At 34.3% G+C, this 23023-nt stretch overlaps 1 protein-coding gene and 1 long non-coding RNA gene across 12 annotated transcripts in view; one reads left to right on the top strand and one right to left on the bottom strand.

Annotated features, from left to right (window-relative positions):
* Positions 1-23023, top strand: part of dacha (dachshund a) — a 294811-nt gene that overhangs the window by 163748 nt on the left and 108040 nt on the right.
* Positions 2263-5968, bottom strand: LOC141379886 (uncharacterized). Its single transcript, XR_012396830.1, has 3 exons — positions 4866-5968; positions 2725-3880; positions 2263-2284 (listed from the first exon to the last, which is right to left on the bottom strand). It is a non-coding gene; the product is annotated as an uncharacterized lncRNA (long non-coding RNA).

The raw sequence follows: 23023 nt of genomic DNA, 5'->3' as shown, positions 1-23023 counted from the left end.
GCACTAAACTTCTATGTTTGAATAGAAACAGGATGGTTCATGTGAACTTTGATCAGCATTATTAATATTAGTATGAGCCTTTGCAGTCAGTTGTAAAAGGTGGACCTTGTATGTATATATATATATATATATATATATATATATATATATATATATATATATATAGAGTTGAAGTCAGAATTATTAGCCTACCTTTGAATTTTTTTTCTTTCTTTTTCTTTTTTCTTTTAATATTTCCTAAAGGATGTTTACCAAGGAAATTTTCACAGTATGTCTGGTAATATATTTTTTTTCTGAAGAAAGTCTTATTTGTTTTATTTTGGCTAGATTAAAAGCAGATTACATTTTTTTTTTATTAGCCCCTTTAAGCTAGATATTTTTTTGATAGTCTACAGAACAAACCATCGCTAAACAATAACTTGCCTAATTACCCTAACCTGCCTAGTCAACCTAAATAACCTAGTTAAGGCTTTAAATGTCACTTTAATTTGTATAGAAGTGTCTTAAAACATATCTAATCAAATATTATGTACTGTCATCATGGCAAAGATACAATAATTCAGTTATTAGAAATGAGTTATCAAAACTATTATGTTTAGAAAATGTGTTGAAAAAATAATCTCTCCATTATCAGGGGTACTAATAATTCAGACTTCAACTATATATATATATATATATATATATATATATATATATATATATATATATATATATATATATATATATATATATATATATATATATATATATATATATATATGTGTGTGTGTGTGTGTGTGTGTGTGTGTGTATGTATGTATGTATGTATGTATGTATGTATGTATGTATGTTACGTATAAACTAATTAATAACATGAACAAACAATGAGCAATATGTATAATACAGTATTTTATTTTATTTCTTTTATTCTTTTATTTCTTTTATTATTTGTTTATGTTAGTGGCTTGTTACAGTATCTCACAGTGCCTTAACTAATGTTAACATGCATAACTTTAGATTTTAGTAATGCATTAGTAAATATGATTAAGCTAATTCTTTAAAAACAATTGTTAATTATTATTTTATGTTAGTAAATGCATTAACTGACAGTAAGTACTTTATTTTAAGGTGTGAGAATAAAATACACCACAAAAATATACTGGCAAGTCAAAATTTACTGGTATTGCTGTACTTGTGAACACACACACGCACATACAAATATTTTTTGTGGAGATTTGCACAGATCACACACCGTGATTAATCTAAGGCCAGTAAAACTGTGAAGACTCAGGACAATAGTCAAATAGTCACAAAACTGGAAGTCTTTGAATGTTATAATTAATGTTTTACATTAATTTTAACTTAGTTTTTAAATTATTAACACATTGTTTGCTTAGTAACTCCATCCTGAGGTTGGGAATAATGCACTTAGAGACCAAAAATGAACCCCATTAACTTTCCTAATCACATTTTGCTGACCATACTGTTTTGATTAACGTGTTATGGCACTTGAAATACATTTTATCCTAATAAAACAATTTGCAGTCCAGATAAATGATGAATAAAATGTTGTTATTTATTGCTTAGAATTTGCACTACACACATATGACTATTTATTTTCTAGCTATAGCATTTTTTTATTTTATTATATAAAATAATTGTGTATAATGTATGTTTAAAAAACAATGGAAATAAAAAAGTGAGAAAAATCACTATATAAATATATATAAATAAATAACAGTTGAATTGATACTGCTTAAGATTAATTTCAGTTTTGGTTTTAGTTTTTTTTTTCTTTTTTTTGCTGTTAATATTATTTTTAAGAATAACAGTTGAATTAATTATTTTACTGCTTAGGATTCATTTGTCTTTAGTTCAGTTAAGGTTTTAGTTATTTTATTTTTTATATGTATGTTGTTTTAATTTTTTATTTGCTTTAGCATTATTTTTTGGGAATGCCAAGGCAACATCAATAATCAGATATCAAGGCAATGTTTCATCCATTTTTTTATTTTTATCATTTTGTTTTTGTGATGAGAGGAAGGGACAGCTTTTGATGAAATTTGTGACTGTTCAAAACGTGTGTAAACAGTGTATAAACCTACACGGGCTAATTTCTAGAGCTTTTTTTTTACATTTTAAGTGCTTTGTTACCCCAGTTTTCATTTATAATACTTTCATTACATGGAAAAAAACAGCTTGAACATTTTACAAAATATCGTTTTTTAATGCTCCACAAAATAAAGTGCAGCGTATACTGTAGCTTTGAAGTGATGTGAAGGAGGGAAGTAAATGCTGATAAAACCTGCATGGGCTAATTTCTGGTGCTTTTTAAAATCGTTTTTAGGGCTCCTAATCCCAGTTTCTGTTTATAATACTTTCATTACATAGAAAAGAACAGCTTGGACATTTTACAAAACATATTGTTTATGTTACACAAAAGAAAGTGTAGCATACAACTTTGAAGCAGTATGAAGGAGGGAAATAGATGCTGATAAAATCATTTATTGTTCAAAACTTATCATAAAACATAGTGTACAGACATGCATGAGCTAATTCATGATGCTTGTTTGTCATTTCGAGGGCTCCATAATCCTAGTTTCTATTTGTAATGTTTTCATTTCATGGAAAAGAACAGCTTAGACATTTTGCAAAATATCGTTTTTTAATGTTTTACAAAAGAAAGTGCAGCGTATACTGTAGCTTTGAAGTGATGTAAAGGAGGGAAGTAAATACTGATAAAACCTTTTACGGTTACTGTTTACTGCTGATCATATAACATATTGTACATACCTGCATGGGCTAATTTCTGGTGCTTTATCATTTTGAGGGCTCCGTAATCCCTGTTTCTGTTTATAATACTTTCATTACATGGAAAAGAACAGCTTGGCATTTTACAAAACACCTTTTTTTTGTTCGACAAAAGAAAATATAGCTTTGGAACAATACAAAGGCGGGAAGTAAATGATGACAAAATTCACGCCTGTTTTAGACAATTAAAAGCTCCACTTTAAAGCTTTAAGATGCTTTTAAATGGAAGTGGATGGATGATATTAGAAAACGCCTGTATATAAAGACCGAAATAGAGGGATATGTGAGCCAAAGACACAGCACGAGGGAGAAAAAGAGGAGGTAGAAAAAGTGCTCTCCACTCACTTTCTGCCCAGTGAGCAGTGCCTTGTTACTCTTTGAACACTTGGCCCATTTATTTCTGCTAAGTCGTGAGATTCTGAGTCGGCCAGTGAAGACTCTAGTGGCTCTTTCCATGAAACATTAACGAGTTCCTGGGGTTAAAGGGATGCCTCGAAATCACTGCTGATTGCAGCTTGTGAGTGTGTATGTGTGTACAGTACCGTATGCAGTTGAAGTCAGAATTATTAGCCCTTTTTAATTATTAGCCTTCTTTTCCCCAGTTTCAGTTTTTAACAGAAATATTTTTTTCTAAACATAATAGTTTTAATAACTAATTTATCTTTGCCTTGATAGCAGTGTAATATTTTACTAGCCTTTTTTTAAGATACTATATTAAGCTTAAAGTGTCATTTAAAGGCTTAACTATTTTAATTAGGCAAGTTAGGGTAATTAGGCAAGTCATTTTTAACAGTAGTTTGTTCTTTAGCAATTAAAAAAATATACAGCTTAAAGGGGCTAATAATATTGACCTTAAAATGGTTTTAAAAAATAAAAAACACCTTTTATTCTAGCTGAAATAAAACAATTAATAAGAAAAAATATTATAGTAAAAACTGTGAAAAATTCCTTGCTCTGTTAAACATCATTTGGGAAATGTTTAAAAAAGGAAAGAAAATTCTGAGGAGGGTGAATGATTTTGATTTCAACTCTTTGTGTATTTAATTATTATAAGGCATCGATCAAAATATTGAACAGTAAAATCTGCACGCTGCACCAGGATGTTTACCAAGGAAATTTTCACAGTATGTCTGGTAATATTTTTTTTTTCTGAAGAAAGTTTAATTTGTTTTATTTTGGCTAGATTAAAAGCAGATAAAAAATTTTTATTAGCCCCTTTAAGCTAGATATTTTTTTGATAGTCTACAGAACAAACCATCGCTAAACAATAACTTGCCTAATTACCCTAACCTGCCTAGTCAACCTAAATAACCTAGTTAAGGCTTTAAATGTCACTTTAAGTTGTATAGAAGTGTCTTAAAACATATCTAATCAAATATTATGTACTGTCATCATGGCAAAGATACAATAATTCAGTTATTAGAAATGAGTTATCAAAACTGTTATGTTTAGAAAAAAATCTCTCCATTAAACAAAAATTGGGGGAAAAAATAAATTAAGGGGTTAATTATCAGGGGTACTAATAATTCAGACTTCAACTATATATATATATATATATATATATATATATATATATATATATATATATATATATATATATATATATATATATATATATATATATATATATATATATATATATATGTGTGTATGTATGTATGTATGTATGTATGTATGTTACGCATAAACTAATTAATAACATGAACAAACAATGAGCAATATGTATAATACAGTATTTTCTTTTATTTCTTTTATTCTTTTATTTCTTTTATTATTTGTTTATGTTAGTGGCCAATCATGGCTTGTTACAGTATCTCACAGTGCCTTAACTAATGTTAACATGCATAACTTTAGATTTTAGTAATGCATTAGTAAATATGATTATGCTAATTATTTAAACACAATTGTTGATTATTATTTTATGTTAGTAAATGCATTAACTGACAGTAAGTACTTTATTTTAAGGTGTGAGAATAAAATACACCACAAAAATATACTGGCAAGTCAAAATTTACTGGTATTGCTATATTTGTGAACACACACACGCACATACAAATATTTAGCCTTTTTTTCACCAGTTTCAGTTTCATCAGTTTCGAGATGTTTTAGCATCCTTATCATTACACACACACAAACACACACACATTTCTGTCCATTGCCAGTCTGACTGCAGGACAGAAGGTTATTAATCTACGCTGCCTCTGCCACCCACCACCCCGCTCTCCTCAGGGCGACTGTTGATGACACGTACAGATCATAACGCCCACGGGCCAATCACAGAACTCATCCTCAGTGCTTCACAATCCTGCTGCAGTCGGCACTGCCCACTCCACACACTCCACACACACTCCACATTCACACGTGCTTCTTCTCTAGAGTACAAAAAAACACAACCTAATGAAAATATGTTTCTTTTAGTAGATAGCCTGCAGTTTAAGGTAAAGGTGATTGTATACTTAAAGTATTGCAAGTTTCTTTTGTTAATCCAGACTAATGATAAGTATTTGTGCTTAACTGGGTGCTGGTGTGTATTTGAGGACACAAAATAAGTGATAAAATAAACTGAATTTTTTGTTTGTTTGTTTTTTATTTATCTGAGAAAAAGTAATAAAAATTGAAAAAGAAAATGATGTATGCACAGTGCTCAGCATATATAGGTACACCCCTTACAAATCTCTTTTAAATTCATGTTTTTAATAGAGAGCTATACAATAATATATTTGTCCATATACATTAGATTCGTTAGTACTGAAGCCAAATCTGGAGCTTATCTAACAAAATAACTTACTATAATGGTCTAAAAACTAGTAAACCCAAATATATTTGCAATATTTTATTTGAATATAATTGTATTATCTTTCAATTTCTTAACATGTTTGGTGGCTAAAATATTATTTCATTAAATGTATCCGTCTAATAAATCTGTTTTGTTTAAATGCATTAAAATACTGTACATTGCCTATATTCACTGATAAATGTATCAAAAAAATCATTTTCAAATACCCTAGTATGAATAGTATGTATATATGTATGTCAACTGAATGTGACAAGATAAGATGCACACATCCACTGTTCATCTAGGCCTCTATTAGTAACTTTCATGAGTCAAACTTTCAGCGCATAATAAAAGCATGCAAATTTGGAGACACACAGCTGAAAAACTTGATGTGGGCCTTGCAAAACTAATAAAAAAAAAAACAAATAAATAAATAAAGAAGCGATTACTACAGCAGGGAGTTAATTAACGACTTATTTCTGTTTGATAGCAGAATAATGTGCTGTAATTTTGCCTAGATGCAATATAAAACTGCAAGCTGCCACTGCTGCAATGGATAATTAACACCTGTGTCTAGTGGCCACGAGGACCTCAGCACCTATTAATGCCAGAAAACACAATACTACAATTAAAGGCACTGCTATTAGACATTAAACTGAGTTGGTATATAGCGGGTGGTAAATTGGCCAGCTTTTACCTTTAATTGCCTCAGAAATTACGAGGAAGGATTATATTAATGTTTTTAAACGTAATGTAGAGGAAATGAGAAGTGCTGAGTTATAATGTTATGGCCCAATTTGTCTGTTTTGCCGGCACTTTTATGCCGAAAAGAAAAAAATAGACTTCTCGCGACTTGGAGTGCATCCCTCTGAGCATCCAGAGGTCAATTAAAATGTAAAGCAATTTGTCATATTAAGTCTCCCTGTAATGTATGTATAATTTTGCAGAGACTCACAACAAATAAATGATCTCTCTTGTATTTTATGTCATTATCTGTCCCAATTTGCATATTAAACTAAAAGTGCATTCCAAAACATTGCGTGTTGAAAATATGATTTGTAAAATTGTCACATATAAAACAAAAATAGTATATGCTGATTTGATGCACAAGAATATTGTTGAAAGCAGCTTAATATATATTAGTGCTGTAAAAAAAAAAGTTCTGCTTGTTCAAACTACTTTTTATAAATGAGGTTAACACAATTCTGAAGATTTTTTGGGAAAACTTAATTTTTTCATATTCAATCCACTTAAGGCTTTATTTTATCTTAGCGCAAAGTCTAAAGTCATAATGCAAGAACACTAAGGGCATGTCCAAATCCACTTACGCTATTTTTAGGATGGTAAAATACAGTTTGCATCCAGTCGCATGGTCTAACATTGTTGTGCTTATTATTTTTATGAGATATGGATAAGTTTTGAGCATGACATGCATTAAAGCAATCAGTCTCATCTCCCATTCCTTTTAAGAGTCAGTTGCATCGTGCCATGGCGCATTTGCTATTTTCATGGCGGACTGTGAAAGTGGATAAACGTTTCACTGGCGAGAAAACAGTAAAACAGACCATTTGCAACGCGAGGATAAAGAACGAGCCTCCTATTCGGCCTCTTTATCTTTACTCTTTACTCCTTTACTTTCGTGGAGTAAGCAAACGCTGGAAACTCACTCCACTGAAGACATCCATTAGCCTACATATTTAATTTTGTTTAAGCACAAAGATTTGTTTCAAAACTACTGTATTTCTAAATTTAGTTTTAATTTCCAGCAAACAAATAAATGAACAATAATAACGAAGTGTGGTCACAAATCTGAGTTATATCCAAACTCTAAACCTATTCTTATGCCCCATATAGTAATGCATATGTCACAAATAATAACCCAGTTGCAAGTAAAGACAAAGATATGTAATTCAAACTGAAACAACAGAGCTCAACAGAATGAATAAAGTTCATTGAGTAGAATTAATAAAGTTTGTGGAGTAATCAGCAGGTGACTGTAGATAAAGTCCAAAGGGGCATACCGCATACGCAACAAACTCACCACCAGCGAAATCAACGGCGAGAGCCGTTTATAAACCATTTTAAGGTCAAAATTACTAGCCCCTTTAATCTATATTTTTACCGCTTTTCAGTGAGATTCCTGCCTTTTTAAGTAAAAAAAATATATAACATTAATGCACATCAGTAACTCTGTGGTAACTTTTTAATGTACAGATGTCACCACTTCAAAATGTTCCCACTGCCGCCATTCTTAACGCCACCGTGGAGGTACCTACATGGGCCAGCAGCTTTTGGCTAATGGGTAGCACTTTAGCCATAGATTTTCAGCTTTGCCTTTGCCCAAAGGTCACAGGACTGTGTTCAATGGACTCTTCTCAATCTGTGGACTTCTACAGTTCGATTGCTTGCTGCCGAATCACGTCATAGCTCATTAAAATAAAGTTGACTTGATTTTAGCTCTCCTCGACTGCCACACCAGTGAAGACGCAGCGGCCAGTAGCCCCACTGAAAATAAATGACTTCCGCCTACTTTGAAGCTCTCGCCGATTTCGGTGTGAACGAACAGGTTTTGTGCCGGGTGTATGATAGGGTCCTTAAATTTATTACATTAACTTAATCGATTTGTGAATGAATTTTGTGGAACCCTGCATTCTTTACTCTAATAATATTAATAATCTGCAGAATAGTTTTGGCAGAAGCATGTATAAAATATTTTTTTATTTTTATTTGAAATCAAAATAAACATTAAATATGTCACTTTTAACTGTTATTTTTAATAATCTTTGCAAGATAAAAGTATTTCTAAAATTAAACACATAATAATTACTGGGTGTATGCATGGTTATATATTTTAAATAATAATTTAATAGATACATGCTGTGATGATCATTTTAAATTATCTATAATATTTACCAAATGAATAAACATTTTTTTTTTTTATAATCAATTCATCATATATAGCCTAAAATTGTGTCATCAGTTAGTTTGGAGGTGTTGCATTAAATCATTTAACCTGTTATTCCTTTCTTTTGTCCACCCGACTCTGCCCATCCTTTGGGTACAGCCATCAATGCCCTCATTCCCACGCTGTGTGTGTGTGCGCGCTTGCATGCTTGCATGTGTGTATCTTCTTTTCTCTGCTCCAATAATGGCAGAACTCCACATCAGCATCTGCCTTCATTAAAAGTAATTACAGAGTCTTGCTCATATTGGGCTCACTCACCAACAAAGTGTTTCGGGCCCCTTGAGCTGACTCAGGTACAGGGAAACCTCTCGACTCCAGGCACAACTGTTGTTCACCGGTCAATAAGCAAGAACGAGGACACGTTATAAAATGTATTTGTTTGTTATCAAATAACACATGGTTGGCACAGTCTCAAGATTCAATTGGGTGTGTTTCCTAAAACCACTGATATTTCAGATTACATGTTTCGATGTTACAAACATAGTTTTGCGATTCAGTGTTCACTGAATCTATTAATCAGATGAATTTTCGCAAATAGCATTGTAAACTTGTGTGTTTGGAACACCACCTCTAGAGCTGTAGTTAAAATAAGAGTTCCTGGATGTGTTTTATTCTGAGTTATCTGCACTATTGCTTTCATCACTTCAAAATCCACTTAAATGATTTTAAAAGACTAAAGTTTCTTGCTCATAATGAATGTAATTTGCTCTTAAATATTTTTTTTATACCGGGATAAGGTTTATAATTTTAAAAAATGTACAAGTAATTACACTTTTGAGAAATGTATATTTAGAACTAAATACAATTTTTAAGACAAAAATAAAATGTTGTATGGCCATATATCTGATTTTGGCATATAGAGACCAAGGCAAGTTTATTGTTTCTTACCAAAATTCAAATTGGATAAAAAAAAAAAAATTATATATATATATATATATATATATATATATATATATATATATATATATATATATATATATATATATATATATCTGCCTGTAACAACACTTGTTCAGCCTCTTCACCCTTCACTCTTGTGACCCTTTACAGTTTGACAAATATTGCTGCTGTTGGACAACTTAATGTACTTTTGAAGCTTTTTTTAGTTGAGAATGTAGTTGTTTAAATTGTAACATCTATGCAGTTTATTTATAAGGATAGTGCCTATTTTTAAATATTTATAATTTCTGAGAGACAGCACGTCGGCGGCCATTAGCCTGTCATTGAGCAGACTGAAGGCGGTTGACGTTGTCCATGCACAAGATAACGACAGAGACCGAATAATAAGCCCTTAAAGGAGGATAAATACAGCGTAATTTTACATCTGATCAAATCATTATAAAACTAGTAAGTGACTTTCTAAGTCAATCTTTCTTTTTTGTATGTTGTAGTGCTGTATTTATACCATAGCTATTGTAGTGTGTTGAGTGTGAAACGCGACTCAATGAATTAGCAACAGTTTCTGCTGTTCTGACTGTCAGCTGCAGATGTGAAAGAATGTCGGCAGTAATTCCTTTTACAAAAGTTTTTTGAGACTCTCTGTGTTTGATTTTCTTTTTTATATATACAAGATTATGCAGTCAAACTTTTGTATAAACGCAATATTACACTTGTAGCAGTGTGGCGTGGTTGTATATCGTCACTGGTGGGAGACTAAGGCACATCCTTGTGCCAAAGCACGCAATGCTTGTTAATTTAAAACTAATACATTGTTGAAGTCAGAATTATTAGCCACCCTTTACATTTTTTTTTCTTCCTTTTTTATATTTCCCAAATTATATTTAACAGAGCATGGAAATATTCACAGTATGTCTGATCATATTTTTTTTTTCATTTTCATAATTTCAAAAATATTTGTTTTATTTTGGCTAGAATTAGAGCAGTTTTTGTACTTTTTTAAAACCATTTTAAGGTCAATATTTTTAACCCCTTTGAGCATTTTTTCCGATATACAGAACAAATCGTCATTATACAACAACTTAGCTAACTACCCTAACCTACCTAGTTAATCTAATTAACCTAGGTAAGCCTTTAAATGTCACTTTAAGCTTGATAGAAGTGTTTTGAAGGATATCTAGTAAAACATTTACTGTCATCATGGCAAAAGGGCGACGCAGTGACGCAGTAGGTAGTGTTGTCGCCTCACAGCAAGAAGGTCACTGGTTTCAGCCTTGGCTGGGTCAGTTGGCGTTTCTGTGTTGAGTTTGCATGTTCTGCCTCTATTCGTGGTGGTTTCCTCCAGGTGCTCTGGTTTCCCCCAGTCCAAAGATATGCGGTACAGGTAAATTGGGGACAGACTAAATTGTCCATAGTGTATGAGTGTGTATGGATGTTTCCCAGAGTTGGGTTGCAGCTGGAAGGGCATCCGCTGTGTGAAACATGTGCTAGATAAGTTTGCAGTTCATTCCACTTTGGTGACCCCAGATTAATAAAGGGGAATAAGTCGAAAAGAAAATGAATGAATGAATAATTGAATGAATGAATGAATGAATGAATAAATGAATGAATGAATGAATGAATGAATGAATGAATGAATGAATGAATGAATGAATGAGTCATGGAAAAGATAAAATAAATCGGTTATTACAAATGAGTTATTAAAACTATATATATTAGCATTTGTTAATGTGAATTTTATCTTAAGTAGTTGTTTTCCACCCCCTTGAAGAGTGTCATTACAGAAGCTATACTTTAACTATCGTGGTTAAAACAATCTCTCTGACAGAGTTTTGGGAAACACTTGTAACTGCATAGTTTATTTCCAGACCGATGCATCATACTTTAGTATCTCAGCCATGGGTTAAAACATTGTTTGGGAAACGCACCCCTGACCTATTAAGTGAATGAATGAGGCCATTTCACAACTCTGTTTAATTAGAAAAACACATTCAAATTAATTTGTTTGTAAATGAGACTACAATGCTGTTGCTGCATGTCAGTCTCAGTATTAGTTTATATAACTGTATATGTGTTCTGTCCATTGGGAATAATATTGATAACAGAATAGCACATAAAAAGTGATTTATATCTAGTATATGTTCAGATTACATTACCAGATCTCTTATTTAATGTAACTAATCCACATTTTTATCAAGAGCACTGTTCTGTTAAGACCCTTTTTTACTTCCTTGAATCAGAGCCTTCCTTTGAAATGACTGTAAACTTTATCTATAGTTTGGGTTCATTTGAGCCGTCCGTATCCAACAAAAACAGCCCCACTTTGGGAGCAAACTAAGCTGGAACTAACACAAAACCTAGATTTAGTTGTATCAGTCCTCCAGTGGGTTTCACACAAACAGTGGGGTCATGAGGCGGAAATCTCAGCATTCATTCTGTCTTTTATTTACAACTTCCATCGCGCCCCATTTCTTCCTCTCTTTCTCACCACTGCACGCTGAAATGCACGAGAGTCCGGTTTCGCCCGCCAGCCATATGCCTTTGTCAGGCGTTCATCTCATCCCTTGTTCTGCCGTTCGGAAATTCCAAAGTTGAATTAAATACAGTATACCACCTCCATCTCCCTTCGCCCTCCCTTCTTCAACCTTTTTGTCCTTTCTCGGTTTACGGTTCGATGTGAAATCGGACAGTAATATTTACTCTTCAGTGAATCAAAGGAGATACTCTGCCTGTGTTTTTTTTCTCCCCCGTCTTGTGCACAAATCTGATACTTTTTTTCCCGAGACGCTCTGTCAAAGCAAAGAAAAGACACCATTCTTTTCTCCTTTTTTACCCTCATTTCATCTGAAAAGGAGAAATGCAAAATGCAATAATGCGTCCGGTTGCACGGAGCCGGGGGAGTGCTTGACTGACCCTTTTTGTCGAAAACATGATCTCTCTGGGCTTGTTCTCACAGGCAATCTGTGTTGTGTGTGTTATTTGGTCTTCGGTCTCTCCCTGCTTTATTCTTTCTGCTTTATGCTCTGTTCCCCTTTGTATGTTCCTGGACATACAATCACAGGAGTTCTTGGTGTATGCAGATTTTGTAAGTGCAAGATTGGGTTGTGGGCATGTTTGGTTGGGGAAGTAAATATAAATGTGGATTAAATATTAGTTGGAGTGCCTTTTGACTATGCTAATGTCTGATGTGTACACAAACCTTAACAATATGGTCATACGCACAATAAATATTAGTTGTACTTTTTATTCAGTAAGAAGTAACAAAGACTGTAACGAGCAGTAATATGTATTAGGAATTGATTCTTATATAATTTTAGGATTTATATTTATTTTAGCTAACTATAAGCATTTAGAATAGTTTCACAACTTTTTTGTGACAATTCATGTTGTCTTGTTGTTGTTGTCACCAATTACTGTATAATAATCACAGATCAGCCGGATATAGAATACCCATGTTTATTCATTAATTTTCCTTTGGCTTAGTCCCTTTATTCATCAGGGGTCGCCACAGTAGAATGAACCGTCAACTCAATCATAACTTATTTATCAATATGTGGAACTTTTTATACTTTCAGAAGCTATGGACATTTAAAATGTAAAACAAGAAATGGGTCAGGACCATTGTTATTGTTTATATCCCTCAAAATGGTCGATCGTGCATGGACTTTGAGTGTGGGGGAAACCAGAGCACCCGGAGGACATAGGGAGAACATGCAAACTTCACACAGAAATGCCAAATGTTTCACCCGGGACTCGAAACAGTGACCTTCTTGTTGTGAGGGGACAGTGCTAACCACTGAGTTACCATGTTGCCCTGCCAACGTTTTAAATAAAAAAAAAAAAAAATGAACAATATCTTTAACAAAGAAGTTGTTTTGTGAAAACTTTTTCAATATATCTTTAACAACTTTGTTTGACAAACCCTTCATCAAAGACATCTTGTAGGGGTGGGAATCATTATGATATATAACAGTGGTTCTCAAGCTGTGGTACATGTACCACTAGTGGTACCCGTGCTTCCTACTGGTGGTACGCAGAGGAATCAAATATGTCACATGTATATGCTACATATATTTCAAAACTTATCAAAAATTATTTATGTATGAATATGATGACAAATAGCCTATATTTCTTAGGTCCAGGCAACATTTCCAGGTGTTGATGAATAGGTTAATACTTTACATTATAGTACAAGATTTTTTTATTTTTTATTTTTTTAAGAACAATAACATTTTTAACTTTTAAAAGCATATTTTAATATAAATATTGACATTTTATTTGTTTGTTTGTTTGTTGTTTGTTTTTCATATAAGCACAATACAGTGTTAATGTTCAAACTATTTATATTGTTTAAAGTGGCTGACAATAATAAATATTTTTAATAATAGTAATTAATCTGCCTCATTTTTGAACTGTGCAGTGCTGTAGCTGCTTCATCGGGCCTACTACGCTACTGTATTTCAATACTGCTTATTATGGTGGTACTTGGAAAGACAATTATTTTCTTAGGTGGGGCTTGATGAAAAAAGCTGGAGAACCACTAATATATAATAAAATCGAAATGCATTTTAAAATGTGTTATGATATTCTGTAAAATATTGCTGTTTGTTATTACAATTTAAGGAAAAGTTTGCCAAACTAAACAGTAAAATCTCTCTCTCTTTAATCACACTTTAGATTTGTTGCAAAATTGTTAGTCAATTGTTAGTCATATGTCACCAAATGCCACCAACTTTATTTTACTATTTACTGAATGCTGAAGGTGACCCCACTCACCAAAAAAAGTTTATTTACAAAGAAATTTAGTTTAATCAACCAAATAGTACAGTAAAATAATTTGGTCAATATTTCGATATCAATGTAATTTTGCCACTTAAATCTTAAAATATATAAAATGCTATAGCAATATTTTCTTCCATCCCTAGTATCTTGCACTATGCAGACAGTAAACAATGCTATTGATTGGTTAGTACAGGATTATGAGATTAATTATGGTAAAGCACACACTTGTGTGGGTCTTGTCTATCAAATCTAATCTTTATTTTGTGTTCTCTATTGGATTCAAGTCAGGTGATTGCCTAGGCCATTCTAGAGCTTGATTTTCTTTCTCTGAAAGCATTTGAAAGTTTTCTTGGTTGTGTTTTGGATCATTGTCTTGCTGAAATTTCCATTCTGGTTTTAACTTCGCCATCCTGGTACTGTAGAAGTTAGACTGAAGGAGCTAATATTGATTTACTGCTGCTTCCTTTGCTTTCACTGCCTTTTTACACTTCCCTTTCTTCATGTGTTCTATACTTCTTTCCTGTTTCATTTCATTTTATTACATATAACCTAATTTGTAAACTAATTATATACTTTTTTGTTTTCATATATGGATTTCTTTGATTGTTATCAACAACTGGTAAAAACTTTAAGTCACCCGCACCTTTACAAATATGTTTTCTGAGAATAATGACATGTTGACTTACTATTTATTTACTCCACTGTACATATAGACAATATATTGTATGCACAACCTCAATGGCAACTGTTTACATCTCTTACTATTAAACTATAATAAAGACTTTTAGAATGGCTTTAGTGTACAAAATGAAGTCAATATGAGACATTTGTATTTAGTCTTTAAATTATCTAAAAATCTAAGATGACACATGTGGACATATTTCCAATATTTGTACCTGTTACAGAATGCTGGTCCATAATCTTGGATGCCACCGCCTCCATGTTTTTTACCTGGGTCTTTAAGGTTTCATTACCCCAATAAAGACAGGAAAGCTGAACGCAGTGAAACAGAGAGCCTCTCAGTGCCGAAAAGAATCCATTGATGTAACGCTCACTGACTCTGAGATCAAAAGAAACTCTGTTGGATCAATTTTTCCCTTCGCTTTGGAATCTACCTTTTCTCATACCACTCTTTAATTAAATGGGACATTGTTGTCTAGGTATGAAAAAGGGCCAATTCAGGCACGTCATAGCCGAGGAATCCAGACTGGCCCGTACCTGACCCCCCTCAACACTACAAAAGCCTCCCGTCCACCCCGTCGGCTCACCTCCTCAGTTCCAAACCAGGTGAACCATTAGCGACCAAGATGGACCTGTCAGATCTTGAGAACGAGGGAGTAACGGGCAAGGAAAAGAGGAAAGATGTGCTCTCTCCTCCTCAGAACGTGCCCAAGCGCCCTCAATTCTTTCGGCAGGGGGGGTGATACCTTGAGTGTTCAAAGCGGGAGTTTGAAGCAGAGAGACTTGTAGATCTGAAGGGCCATATGAAAGGCAAACAATAAGCAATCTGTTTGTCCACCCCTGCAAAACGGCACTCGCCTTTCATCCGCCGGCTCCCATTTCCGGGGGTCGCGACTTTCCTCAAACATCAATTACTGTTACGTACGCCGTTTGATCTTGGGGCTTCTCCTTGACATAGTATCAGGAGGTTGGAAAAGGGCCTTATAGTGTGGCTGTGTGTGTGCTAAGACAATGCACCAATTGTGAGCTTTTTTTCTCTTTTTATTTTTATACTCTTTGTATTCTGTATATAAATGTGAGCGTTTAGTTTGTGCAATTTAGTCGGACCTCACAGGAAATGAACTGATGCCTCTCTGTCACTTTACCTGACATACCATACACTTCATTGTCTGTAAAAAACTTTAACATAAGTAACATTTAGCAAATGTTTATTTATTCAAACTCTTGTATACATTGACTGCCTTTATTAATGTATGGTAACATACAATAATTATTTTGTATTGTGCATTACCGGATGTTTGGTCACATGGGTGCAGGTGGATATTTACCCGAGTGTATTTCCTGTCGGTATTGGTGTGTGGAGGGGCAACGAGTAACAGGAACACTCACTTTCTGTTGACCGTTCTAGATATATTTTTAGATAGAGTTGAAGTCAGAATTATTAGCTTCCCTGAATGATTAGCCCCCCTGTTTATTTTTCCCCAATTTCTGTTTAAAAGAGAGAAGATTTTTTTCAACACATTTCTAAACATAATAGTTTTAATAACTCATTTCTAATAACTGGTTTATTTTATCTTTGCCATGATGACAGTAAGTAATATTTTACTAGATATTCAAGACACTTCTGTACAGCTTAAAGTGACATTTAAAGTTTAACTAGGTTAATTAGGTTAACTAGGCAGGATATAATAATTAGGCAAGTTATTGTATAACGATGGTTTGTTCTGTAGACTATTGAAAAAAATATAGCTCAAAGGGGCTAATAATTTTGTCTCTAAAATGTTTTTTTAAACAATTAACTTATAAACTTATTCTAGCCAAAATAAAACAAACAAGACTTTCTCCAGAAGAAAAAAATATTATAAGACATACTGTGAACGTTTCTTTGCTCTGTTAAACATAATTTGGGAAATATTTTAAAAGAATAAAATTCAAAGGCGGGCAAAAAATTCTGTCTTCAATTGTAGTTCCTGGAGGGACAGTTTAGTTTAGTGCATATGACTGCTGCAAACTGGAAACGCAAGCACCTGCGACAAGTGAACTCTGACCTGCAAAATCTCATTACATGATTGCATGAGACCAATAGAACATCAAAAGATGACCTCTCTCTACAGAATTTTTTTAATATGGCGCAATTGCTTGCTTCATCAATGTTGTTTTTATACTGTCTCTTTTTGCAGTGCAGTATGACAGAATTTTGCAAGCACAAACTAGTGTGACCACGGCTTTACCTATAGTAGGGGTTTCAAACTTTTCAGCCCGGGACCCGCAAAATAACAATTCCAATGACTCGCGTCCCCCACTATTTTCAGAAGTGGTTATAATTTTACAAACGTTGCACACAACGCTCACACAAACCAATAGGCCTATATAAACACAAGCATATTGACAACACAAAAAAAGTGCAACAGTTTAACAACCATATCATTTTTATTTTTTATTATTATTTAATATTAACCTCACCTAATAAGACTGACGGGCACAATATTAAAGTTACATCACAAGTCTTTTTCTTGGTTTAATTTTGGAGACTACCACTTCAGATCATCCATGTTCAGTCGTGGTCTGTGTTTATTTTAAATGTACGTGAGTGTTGAAAAGTTGTCAGAAAGTTTAGCTAGTGCCGTAAAATCAATCTGGTGCAATTGACGCTATTGCTCTGTTGCTAATCTAATGTAAAGACCCTAGGGATTGCCATTCAATGTAAAAAAAAAAAAAAAAAAAATGAAATGCTGATGTCTTTTTGTTTAGATATTGTATTTTTATGTAACTATTTTTATCTTCTGTAGGTTATGTATTAACAATGGTCATTTTAAAAGTTTATTCAAATTGATTAGATTTTTGGAAATCACCAAGAGACCCCCTTTTATTGTTCCGCAATCCTCCAGGGGGTCCCGACCCCCACTTTGAGAACCACTGACCTATAGGATTTACCAGGGTGTCCATGAGGTTGTAAAAGGTAGTAAAATGTCATAAATTAATTAGTCAAAATTAAGGGCATTAAAAAGTATTAAAAAGTAATAAATGTCATCTGACGAGGGATTCAATTTTTGAGCCCAATATTTTTTTTAGATAAATTTTCAATTTGTGTTAAGTGCAGGCATTTATTCTAAAACTTGCTTAGATTTATTTATATGTTGAGATTAGGACCTGAGTGAAATGATGTGAGTTGGTGTGGTAGCTTGGCAACAGAGCCGCGACGTCAACAAACCAGGGCTCGACCATTTTGGTCGCATATGTGCCGAAATTTAATCTATGTGAAATATTTCGGAGCATTTGTGCGACTGCTTATAATGGTTGTAGTAAGACCTGTTTTGAACATGCTGAATCGCTCTTCCCTGCCGCCATATAGGTTCATATTAGCTGTCAGTCATTCAAGGCTTTCTGCTGTCAGATGACAGGGAGCTTTTGTGACATAAAAGTTACAAATAATGGTGCCGATGAAAACGATCATGGGGTGAATGTTAATCCACTAGCCGAGATCAATTGAGTGTTTTCGGAGAAAGTACACAAATCTTGATACGTTTAATTTTCTGTGTGTTTAGCGCTAATGGCCGCTAAATGTAAAATCTAACACTGAGTCAGCATCCTCACACATAATCGCTAAAAAAGCTCGCCTTTTCTAAGTTTAAACTGAAACTGTGGCTCATAACAAAGAAAGGTATTGCGCCGGTTGTCATTTCTGCTCTGCCCCGCCCATATATTGGGTCGGCTGACTCATCTGCTTTTTTCCACAAACACAGAAAAATGTAAATTGGCGCATAACGAGACTGAGCATTTAAAATGACACAAACTGAAACCAAAACTTTTAAGGAATAGTAGAAGTGAGACTTTTCTTTGTTTCTTTTGTTCATTCTTTCTTGAGATGTATTTATGACTGTTTGCAGCTTTCAGCCTTGAATTGAAATATTTATTATACTCTTTTGTTTTGTAGCAGAAATAGTATTAAATTGACATGCATATAAAAACAATAGTGCAAAATAAATATTTCTTACTACACACATTTATTTTTCATAAAGTAACACTAGGACTTTTTATAGCACAAAACTCACATTCAAGCACATTCAAGGCAGCATGATGAAGAGAAATGTAATTCATTGTTAGTATTATTGTCATCATCGTCATAATTAATATTTTATAATTATTAGTCATTCATTTTGGAATTATTGCACAAATATCAATAATTCATCACTGCATTAGATAGATGTTTCTTGTATTTGTTAGTCCTAATTGATGTTGTTTTCAAATACAATAAATCCATTAATATATAATTTGCAGTGGTGCTCATTATTTTTTGGTAGGTGCTCCTAAATTTGTTCTGGTGCCCCTAAATATTTAAAGTTGGTAGCATCGTTGCTACCAAGTAAAAAAGTTAATTTTGAGCCCTGACACACAGAATCTCAAATTTAAATCACAATTTAGCATGATTGTCTAACTGTGCCGAGAATGGTTTGTAAGTGTGCTGCGCCGTTTCAGACTAAGTGGAGAAACAACCATAACCCAACCAAACTGTTCTTATAAGAGAGGCTATTGACATTGATGACATGTATGACATTAATTAAAAACTATGGACAAAGTCCCATTGTAACATCTTAATTTATCCCTCTGCTTTTATTTAAATGTATATGTTATCTGCAATATTTTATTCCATTTGGAATGATATTTCATTTATTCCACCACAGTTGCAGCTCTAAGTCGTGCTGGTATTAAATTTTTTCAAGGTATTAAAAAGGTAGTAAAAGGTATTAAATTTACCTAAGAAGTTCTGTATATTACCTGTTTAAACAAGCCTAAAGGACTTGATTAGTTTGATCAACTATATTAGTTGATTATTAATATTAGATTAGTTTGTGTTTAATTAGGGATAAAGCTAAACTGTGCAAAGCTGAGTTTGACGTGTTCTAGACCATTCTAAACCATTTTAAGTTGTAAGTTATTTGTTTGTTTGTCGAGTCTTGTAAAATAAATGTATGTGCTTGTTAAGTCGTGATGTATGGAATACTATTTCCGAGCTGCTGTGCATTTGAATTAAGAAAAATATTTATTTATGACCACTTTTAGTCATATTGCACATTAAACTGAATTTCTTACAAAATTACGTTGTACACAACAATCTCTTGACTTGCTGTATCACAGACACCAATAATTTCTTAAAAATTCCTGAATCATTTCTGGCCATACAGTGTTAGGCATGATATGTACACTGACCAGTCACTTTACTTAGTACACCTGTTGCTCTTTAACACAAATTTCTAATAAGTCAATCACATGGCAGCAACTCAATGCTTTTAGGCATGTAGACATGGTCAAGATGATCTACTGCAGTTCAAACCAAGCATCAGAATAGGGAAGAACGTGACTTTGAAAGTGGCATGGTTGCTGGTGCCAGACGGGCTGGTCTGAGGATTTCAGAAACTGCTGACCTATTGAGATTTTCACGCACAACCATATCTAGGGTTTACAGAGAATGGACAGAAAAAGATAAATATCTTGTGAACAGCAGTTCTATGGGCGCAAATGGCTTGTTGATGCCAGAGGTCAAAGGAGAATGATCAGACTGGTTCCAGCTGATAGAAAGGCAACAGCAACTCAAATAACCACTTGTTACAACCAAGGTATACAGAAGATGATCTCGAAAATAAAAGTACTTTGTAAACATTTATTGTAACCAATTGTTGAGCCTTCCTGTACAGTTTGATGGAGCGCTTGGATCTGGAAGCTACTTTAGATAAAGCCAGACTTAACAAGTGGATTATGGCAATGTAAACAAATGAGAACAGTTTATGGATTCGTTTCCCTTTGTTTACCTCTCTGTAGGCTAAATAATAGGCTATAATTAATAACATACACTTTTTTAGATATGCAGTTATTTTTTATACATTTTATGTCACTTTCTGGTGTGTAGAATGGACTGGCTTATTATAAATGCACATCAAGTACAGTAGATTAATTATTTCACTCGCTCTCCAACCTAGCATATCCACAAATTGTATTTTTTCCAAGTATGAATAATTTGTTAGTTTATTTGGCTTGCCGGCTGTCACAGAAAGCAAAACCAGTCGTGTTGTTGTTCATTTTCAGCCGTAAGCACCCGACATGGGAGCGCATAGGCCTTTGGGGAGCTGAACTGCCCTGTGCTTCCAAATCCTCTGTGTGGAAGAGAGGATAAAGGAATTTTCTTCAGCCTTCTTTCTCTGCGCTAGTTCACGTATTCCGTTGGAGGCTACATTTTTAATGAATTAGATCAAGGTGACATCCATTGTCTGAACCTGGGGAAAAAGACACAGGACGTGGGCCATCATTTCCTCCCAACCTGATTTGTGGGGAAATTTCGAGAGCGGAGTGCGAGAAGGCATCACATCGTCACTTAATGAATTACTTAATGTGTCCCTCCGTTGTTTAATTGAATTAATTAGGGGCCTAATTGGGCTGAGTGATGATGGCTTCCAGGGCTGAGGAGCCCTTGATGAGTGGAGGGGAGAGTTCTGGAAGTGTGTGTGAGACAGTGAGTAACACTGGGAAATCCTCACGGGACACACACACACACTCTCACACTAGCACAGGACCACGAGCACAAGGCCTTCTGGGAGTATATCCCTCCCTCCTCTTCCAGAGGGCCACATTCAGCCGGTGGGCGGCAGTCACGACCAGTACTGATTAGAGATGTGGAAAAACTACTAAATTTCATAAAAATAAGAGCCTCCTGACTTTTTGTGCTTTATCAGCTTTTATTCATATGCTGAGGAGTTAAATTGATAGTTCACCCAAAATTGAACATTCTTTCACCATTTACTCATCCTTCACCTGTTCCAAACCTGTTTCAGTTTCATTATTCTGTTAAAAATGAACATTTATTCACTATTTACCCTCCCTCAAGTGGTTCCAAATGTAACCCACCAGTACTACTGCACCCAGCCCATTCTGAGTTGGGATCGAACCAGCTATTCTTTGTATGGGAGTCTGTTGCTCTAACAAGTAAACTCTCAAAAAGGTATTAAAGGTAACTTTTGAAATGGTACAAATTTGTACCTAAAAGGTCCATATCAAGACCTCAAGGGTACATATTACAACATAAAAAGTACAAAAGTGTTCCTCTTAAAATTTGTAGGTACTAATATATACTTTTGAGGTACCAATATGGACCCTTTAAGTACAAATGTGTACCTTTTGAAAAGGTACCACCCACAATTTGTGTACCTTTATTTCTGAGTGTAGGTCAAAGACCACGATCTCTAACGTCTGTCGCTAGAGCACCTTTTGAGGTCTAAGGAGTGAGGTTTACTTGCAAAGCACTTCGCTAGCTGGCCACTGTTACACTCACCCCCCTAAACCTCACTCCCATACCGGAAGAGCCCCCAAGTGTAACCCACTAGTCTTACTGCACCCAAACCGGTCTGAGTTGGATCGAACCAGCAATTCTTTGTATGGAATTTGGTTGCTCTAACAAGGAGGCTAAAGACCCTGGCCTCTAGCATCTGTTGCTAGAGCACCTTTTGAGTTCAGAGGAGTGTGGTTTACCTCTAAAGCACTTCGGTAGCTGGCCTCTTTTACACTCACCCCCCTAAACCTCACTACTATCATGGACAAGCCCCCCAATGTAACCCACCAGTCCTACCGCACCCAACCCGGTCTGAGTTGGGATCGAAATAGCTATTCTTTGTATGAAAAGTCTGTTGTGCTAACAAAAAGGCTAAAGACCATGGCCTCTAGCGTCTGTCGCTAGAGCACCTTTTGAGCTCAGAGGAGTGAGGTTTACCTGCATAGCACTTCGCAAGCTGGCCTCTGTTACACTCACCCCCTAATGCCCCATTCACATGGGGCTTCATTGCTTGACAGAAGCCGTGTCTGAAGTTGGGGCTGTGAATGGGAGTGTATGGATGTTTCCCAGAGATGGGTTGCGGCTGGAAGGGCATCTGCTGTGTAAAACATATGCATAAGTTGGCAGTTCATTCCGCTGTGGCCACCATTGTTGAATAAAGGGATTAAGCTGAAAATAAAATGAATGAATGTATAAATGAAATAAATAATAATAAAATACAAAAATAATAAAAAAAAAAAAATAAAAAAAAAACGGACCTTCTATTTTAATCTAAATTAGTCTAATCCTCTTCGATTTAACTATTTCTTGCAGA

The sequence above is a fragment of the Danio rerio genome, chromosome 21, assembly GCF_049306965.1.
Source record: "Danio rerio strain Tuebingen ecotype United States chromosome 21, GRCz12tu, whole genome shotgun sequence".
NCBI lineage: Eukaryota > Metazoa > Chordata > Actinopteri > Cypriniformes > Danionidae > Danio > Danio rerio.
The sequence above is the reverse complement of the archived record's forward strand: the minus strand, read 5'-3'. Positions and strand labels throughout refer to the sequence as shown.